The sequence below is a fragment of the Mesitornis unicolor genome, unplaced genomic scaffold, assembly GCF_000695765.1.
Source record: "Mesitornis unicolor isolate BGI_N332 unplaced genomic scaffold, ASM69576v1 scaffold41547, whole genome shotgun sequence".
Lineage (NCBI taxonomy): Eukaryota > Metazoa > Chordata > Aves > Mesitornithiformes > Mesitornithidae > Mesitornis > Mesitornis unicolor.
In genome coordinates this window covers 2839-10565 of record NW_010195170.1, presented here as the reverse complement: position 1 = coordinate 10565, position 7727 = coordinate 2839, and positions in this window count along the sequence as shown.

The window sequence follows — 7727 nt, the reverse complement described above, 5'->3', positions numbered from 1 at the left end:
TGAAGCCCTGCTCGCCCACCTGCAAAGACCTACCCAGCAATCCCTTTTCCAGCAGCACTTGAACACAGCACCATATCAAGGTCAGAACTTCCCGCCTGGAAGCAGTCCTCCTCATAGACTGAGGTATCCACACACACCAGCTAAAGTGGTCTCTACTGTCTGCATCTCCAACAGAGAGCAGTTCTCTGTTACTTCTGCACACACACTGCAAATTCAGCTCCCCACATTGCTCTAACTCCTGCCTGCTGCTTTCAGATTTGCTCTGAAAGACTGCATGCAAAACTGGTATTTGCACCTGTGAAGCAAGCTGAAATTATAGGCCAAAGGAAATTAAAGTCTATGACCCAAATCTTGACTTTCCCCATCTGTGATCACAGTTGGCATTGAGGGATAACACCCTGAAGGCTACAACCAGGCCTTTTTAAGGAGTGAAAACCTACAGATAGCTGCCCTTTTCTGCAAGCCCACCTGCCCCTCCTGTGGGGTCTCTCACAAGCACTACACCCAGGGAGCACCCAGGAAGTGTGCTTCTAGCATAGCTCTGCAATAAGCTTTAATCTGCTTCGCTGGCTTCGGCAAACCACGGTGGGCAAGTTACGAAATTCCATGGCTGCTTCCTTCCTTCCTGCTCTGCCCACCTGGTGGCAAGTCTCGAGGCCAGCATTTCCTGCCATGCAGAAGCCATCCAGCGTACCTCGATAGTGACAGAGACTCCCCTGAGGGTGTCTACATTTTTACAGTGGGGCAATAGTTGCCAAACAGCAGGGCAACAATTCACACACGTTTCTCTGTGCTCTGCAAGATCCTCTTGCAAAAGCCACGATGCCGCCACAAAACACATGAAGTTTAAGCAGCAAACAAGCATCCACACCCAAACCACCGGAGGAAAAGTGCACCTCTCCCACCTTTTCCCTGTAGCTTTCAGAGACCACCAGAAATCACCAGGGTCCCTTTGGTTCTGTACGGAGCCAGAGAACACCCCCTCCCTGCCTCACACCATACCTGTGTGTATTTTGCCAGGATCTCCTGCGGCCAAATGCTGGGAGTGAGTGCTGAGAAAGGACCCCCGGCAGAGGGAGTGTGATGGCCTAAGCAGAAAGAGAACAACACAGAGCAGTGAAAACCTGGAACGATTTCCTTGGAAGATGCACACTTGATACAGACTGTTCCAGCAAGGGAAGGACTCACTCAGCAGTTTGTCACTACTGCTACTCTGGACATTGAGGCAGCTCACACTTCACCAGGGGAGCAAGTAATTTAGTAGAAACATAGGATAGTTTGGGTTGGAAGGGACCTTTAAGATCATCTGGTCCAACTCCCCAGTCATGAGCAGGGACACCTCCCACCAGACCAGGTTGTCCAACCTGGCCTTGAACACTTCCAGGGAGGGGGCATCCACCACTTCCCTGGGCAACCTGTGCCAGTGTCTCACCACCTTCACAGTAAAGAATTTCTTCCTAATATCCAGTCTAAATCTACCCTCTTCCAATTTGAAACCATTACCCCTCATCCTATCACTATGTGCCCTTGTAAGAAGTCCCTTCTCATCTTTCCTGTAGGCCCCCTTCAGGTACTGGAGAGCCACTATAAAGTCTCCACAGAGCCTTCTCTTCTCTTTTCCAGGCTGAGCAACCCCAACTCTTACTGAGCAAAAGAAGCAGAAAGGCCAAATGGAGCTCCCTCTAAGAAAGAGACTTTTAGAGAAGACAAATAGTTCCATGGCATCATGTGGTTTTCTGCTTGGAAAAGCTGTGTGGTCAGTGCCAAGCTAGAGAAACCATTACTAAAAAAATGATTATGGAGAAGTAAATGCATCCTACAGAGGCACTGACCCCAGCAGCTGGGTCACAAAGAGTGGGGTGGTTTCCTCTCCCTCAGTTTGAGCAAACAGTATGTTAAGGTAAAGAATGGCTCTTGGAACCAATAACTTCCTTTTACTAAGTTGCAGCTGCAGAAAGAACAAAGAACCAAACAAGAAGATGCCGTGTCCATTTTTGTGTGCTCACCTGACATTGCGCTAGGTAAGGTCGAGTAGCAGAGGCTGTCTGCAGGTCCAGAAATGCTGTTTTCAGAGGTTAGAGGTCACTATCCTGTTATAAAAAGAAAAAAAAATGGTGAAGAGAGAATTCAATTAGCATCTAAGAGCATGGTCAGGGACAGACAGATCCCTCACACAAAACTTCCCCACAAGAAAATAAAATCCCTTAGAATTTAAGCTTCCCCACAGGAAAATTAAGTACTAGAGACTGGAATTTCCTCTTGGTTTCACATCTACCCACCAGCTAAAAACAGCACATTGTCATTTACCAAATTCCCTGTGACAGTACCAGCATTGCTGATTGAAAGAATGTCAAAAACCAAGGCAACTTTCATCACCTTTTCAATCACATATTGTGAATCCTGTATTTAACTATGAATACTAAAAAAACCACACCACACATCATTATTCTCTGAATACACTGCCCATGGAGAAGAGACTGAAATGGTGAAAAGGGTTTAAGGGTTCATTCCATCATTAGATGCATCATTAGATGCAATAAGCCTGAAAGCGATTTTAGAAGTAGCATCACAAACCACAGGAGCAAAGTGTATTAGGCTGTGGAATAAACCTCCCTGAAGGGAGCTGGGAAGGCTTCTGACAAGGATTTTCTGTGCTGAACTGGGCTAGGATGTGGACAATGTGCTATTGAGTGCTTCTGCAATGAGCCAGGCTCCTCTAAACTAAACCAGGCGACAGAGCTCAGAAGATGAAGCAGCCCGCAGAGCCCCTCTCCTAACTTTCCTGATACTAGTTCAGAGCAGATTTTTATAGGGCTTTTCCAGGACACTGATGGAATAGTTCAGTAATCAGGGAGAGATTCTGGACTTTAAGATCAACCTTGTAACTCTGTGTGTGGGAGGTAGCAAGAGCCACCTCTACCAAGCAGATAAAGCCAGTGCTGGGATGTATCAGTCACTCACACTTACTTGGGAAAGAACCTGGGAGAAACTAACATTTGCACATCTGGGATGGGTTTTCCAGCTTCCCTTTTCCAGTAAAGCTACTTATGACTGCAAACCACTAAAAGAAGGAACTCCAGAGATTCATCCAGCAGGACCTGAGTTGTTTATAGTGCTCAGCAGTACAAGGTTACAATGCCACTCCTTGCCTTTGCATCTCAGTGAGTTTGCCAGCAAGCACTGGCAGCCTGAAGTGGCTTGCTACAGCACTCCAAGATAAGCAGCAGTGAAACACTGCAGAAGCATACAAAGCACCTGTGCCTGTGAACACAAATGATAAGGCTTCTTCCTCCCAAAATTAAACAGTTCGCTGCAGGAGAAAGGCTGGCATGGATGAGCGGAGACTCTGATCTCCTGACACCAACTCTCAGGGCAAAAATCCCAAACAAACAAGAAAAAGTTCAGCTTTTGTTTCTGAGAAGTAACCTTGTCCACACAACAGCCAGTTGCTTACCCCTAAGTTCTGTAAATGCTCTTCTACCCTTCCCATCGCTCTACCCGACTTGTTCTCTTAGCATCAACTTTCCCCTCAGTAGCTGAAGAGGTAACAAGAATTACAAAATGAGCACCTGCACCTCATTTTACACAGGAACACATACAGCACGCACACCAAGCTGGTAAATCTGCTGGCAACATATATTCAGAGTGGTGTTGAAAGGGGAATAAATTTTGGTGCTTTTTTTTCCAGGCTTATTGCTGCCCTGCAACCACAGCTGCTCTGCTTCTGGGCTTGCCAACATGTCCCCTCTCCTGCCCTCTTTCAGCCCAGTTAACCTCGTTCCCAATGACTTTCATTAGGAACACAGTCGCTGTTTCAGCCATGTGGGGTTTCTGCCACGCTTCTTATTACCTGGGCTCTGAACCTGTGTCCAGTGCCTCAAGCATGCGAGAAGGGATCCCCCTTGGTCGTTTTTAACCTTCACCGCATGGGCACTCGCGGCTGAACCAACCTGCTTCTGAGGAGCCTGGACAGTGTGTTAGGCACCTAGGTAAGAAAAGACCCTGGAGGAAGAGAATTAACCACGGTGATGAGGAAGCAGCGCAGGAGAGAGCTGCGGCCCAAAGTCCCTCTTTGTCCCAGCAGCGGCAGGGAACACCTTTCTGCGTCCACGTCATTGCACACCGGCCTCTGCCTGGCTGGAGATCACTCCTCTGCCTACTGCCTGCCATTAGAGCCCTGAACCTGGTGGGCAGGTTTTTCCTGCCTCTGGTTCCTATAGAAACCTTCCTGCAAGTACCCGTCTGGGACCAGGCCCAGAGAAAGACAGAGCGATTAACAGAGCAACTTCTTTCCTTCGATTGAGGGATATAAACCTACAGCAGCTCCCAAACTCTCCCAGCCAGGAGACAGCAAAAAAACAAAAGGGGCTCCCGTGAAGCCTGTGAAATTGCACACATGAAACTGCTACAGCTAACTTAGCTGTGCTATTTGCACAGTACACACTTCTGAAAATAAGCAACAGTAAGGGACGCAAAGGAAAAAACCACATCAGATCCAACAATGGTAACTCCCAAGCTCTCAGAACTCTAACGTTAAAAGCAGCTTTCACCTATGCATTAAGATGCGTCTCCCGTGGTTAAAGGCAATTTAAGTTTCCTATATGAAGCAATTTTGGCCGTACAACAGGCAGTCTTCACACTTTGAAAGTAAAGTATTTTTTCATTAAATTGCAAGCGGTGCCTGTTCTTTGCAGTTTTACCGTTTGACTTCATACTCTAAACCATATCACACCGCCACGGATTCCAGCCTGCCAGAAGACAGCCGAAACCACCGCACGTGTACCTGAAAAAGGCGGCTGTGAGGGAAGCATGCAGTCGGCATCAGGCACAGCTGTTTGAGGCGCTCCAGCTGCAACACCTCTGCAGGATCATATCCAATTAGTTTATTTTCCAGTGTAGGTGGCCTTTAGAAATGGATGTCTACAAAGGAGGCCTGCAAATTTACTTCCCCCCTGGCAATACCCAGCCTCCTCTGGATGCGCTTGCTCTTCCACACAACTGTGATAGGAGAGATTTCGATTACCTGGCCTCTTGCAAACACCAGATAACCATCTCCTGCTGCCTGTGTTTTACTGGCTTGGCCTCTTTTGCCACGTGATGTGGGTTTAGGCCTGCTGGGGTGGCACCTGGGTGTGCTGTGCATGAAATGACGCTGGCAGAAGCCTTTCAAGAGCATCTTTATTTTGGAACAGAAACTCCTTCCCAGGAGTGCTCTTTCTTTTTTTTTCCCTGCTGATTTTAGCAACAGAAAAAAGAAAAAAAAAAAGGAATCCACCAAAAAAGCAACAGATGAACATCTTACAAAGCAATGTTTTTGTATGCTTACAACATTAGAACTGGTAGCTATGCAGGAGCCATCAGTGAACATCATCAGAAGGACCAGAATTATCACAATTCTTTCTAGAATTATTTTATCCACTGTCATAGGAACAGCGTAGACAACATTTCCTCTGACAGTAAGCTAGCATGGGGAAAAACTCTGCTTTCCATTATCCTTAATTTGAACACGAAGGAACACCGCATGCAGTAAATCCCACTGCCACCTGGTTTCCACTGCTCTCTGTTCTCGTCTTTTATTAAAAACCCCCAACGTTTTGGAAGAGAAAAAGGGAATTGCAAAGCCACAGCACCCATCAGGAGGTCATGCACTGAGGTGTAGTTCAGAAAGTCTCTTCCAGCTCAGCTTTCAAAACCTCACGTAGATTGCACCCAATTTAACATCTCCCTCTCTCAGAAATCAGCCAAAAATCAGACCCAGCGCTGAACCAGGCAGTGCATTCCTGTCCTCTCACACCAGGAAAGCGTGGTTTTCCTAATTAAAATCCTGAGCTGCCCTACGAGATGCACAAGGGGAGCTCTCACCAGGAAGCCCTTCGCCTTCCCTTCCCCCATCACTTTCTCCCGCCACATCCCGGAGCTGCAAATGCCATGAGTCCCACGAGTCAATATTTGCTTTGCACGTATACAGTCAGAAGAAAGCTCCAGCTTCCCAAACAAGCAGGCAGTGAGCAAAGCACAGCCACACAGCCCTGACCAAGGGGTGGACAAGATGCAGGTGACTTCTGCCCCTCGCACCCTGACACCCAGGGTTTTCAAGTGATGCAGGATCCCATGCACACACCAGCTCCTGGTTAAGGAGCCAATGTGGTGGTGGTGAACCCAGTAATTACAAAACATGACCAGCAGAAATGTAACTTTTAGCCACAGACCGGCTCCCTGCACTGATTCATGTCCAGCAAATCTGCCTGCTGTCATGACAAAGCCTCACTGGGGTGGAAGGTGTGGAGCCACTTCCAGTTTACACAAAAGGAGCAGAAGTAACTCTCAGCTGCATATCCATTTCATCCCCATTTTGAAAATAAGGATGTGAAAAAGCAGAATCCCGGTTCCTACCGCTGGCAGACTGGGCAGACAGACCACAGACGGACTTCCTGATCGCAGTTCAGTGTGTCAAGCTTGCCTCTAAAAAAATCCCTGCACAACATGCAGATATCCTACATATCAACATATGTTTTCTTTTCGGAGCAGAACTGCCTTTTGCTTATCTGGCATCAAAGCAGAGAGCTGATCCTTTATGCAGGACACAGCTTGAAGAGGCTGAAGCTTCCTTTTACTTCTAAAATCTGGAGATAACAAAGGCTGGGTTTTCACGTGGCTCATGAAAAAGAAACAACCAACCCAAACCAGAACCAAACTTACTTATGGCTCTGCTGATTCCCTGCATGGCTCACACAAGCTACCACATGTTTAGCCCTGGAAAGCAGAAGGTGTCCATCCTTACACAGCAGACACTTGGTGCCTGCTAAGCACGAACTGCACTGCTGTGGAGAACCTCTTGTTTGCCAAGACCCTTGGGATCAGAGGAGGAGGAGTTTCCCCTTTCCCAACGCCTGAGGATACGTGATGGGAACACAGAGCGCTCCTCCTGTCTCACGCAGGAGGATTACAATAGAGCAAGCACTGCAACAACAGTTGTTGGGTTGTTTTAGTCTGCATTGAATGAGGATGGGAAAAAGGGCCAGGGTACAAACTAGCAAGGTGTCCACGCTCCCTGCACAGCAAAATTCACCGTGCTTCCAACACAGAGGGAAAGAAACCCACGCATGGCAAAAGGCAGCTCTGCAGTCACGCCAGTCCTCAAGGATAAGGGTAAAAGTGATTCCACATTCAACACTGCTATGCAAATATAATCCAAAGGTTTCTGATCAGCGTCTAAGGGGGCCCCAAACCTCTCTTCCATTGGCTCTTCCATGAGCCAATTTCTGCACAATAAGCAGACACTTTCACCCGAATAAGCATGGGGCAGGACCAGGGCAGAACCTCATTTTCCCCAAGATTCTCCAGAAGTGGCTTTTACCTTCTGGTCCACTAACTTCTGCAAGCCTGCAAACTATTTATGAGATGTCTGTGGAAGGTAATAGCAACCGTCCAGTTTAATTTGCTGTACAGAAATTTGAAAGAAAATACTTCTGTTAGAGATGCAGGTTTATACCAACCAAAGAAAGGTTGAAGGACACTACAGACAGACACGACATCCCTTACATGTCACCTTGGTGAGGTGCAAGAAAGGCCAGATGCGGGTCCCTCTCCTGTAGCTCTGTTGTATTACTATTTGCCCTGGCATTAGCAAAAAACCCGTCAGACTCACCTATCAGGACTCTAAGCAGGTCTCACTTCCTTTGGGTCTAGAAAATGGCTTTTTAGGGCAAGTACATCCCACAGCACTC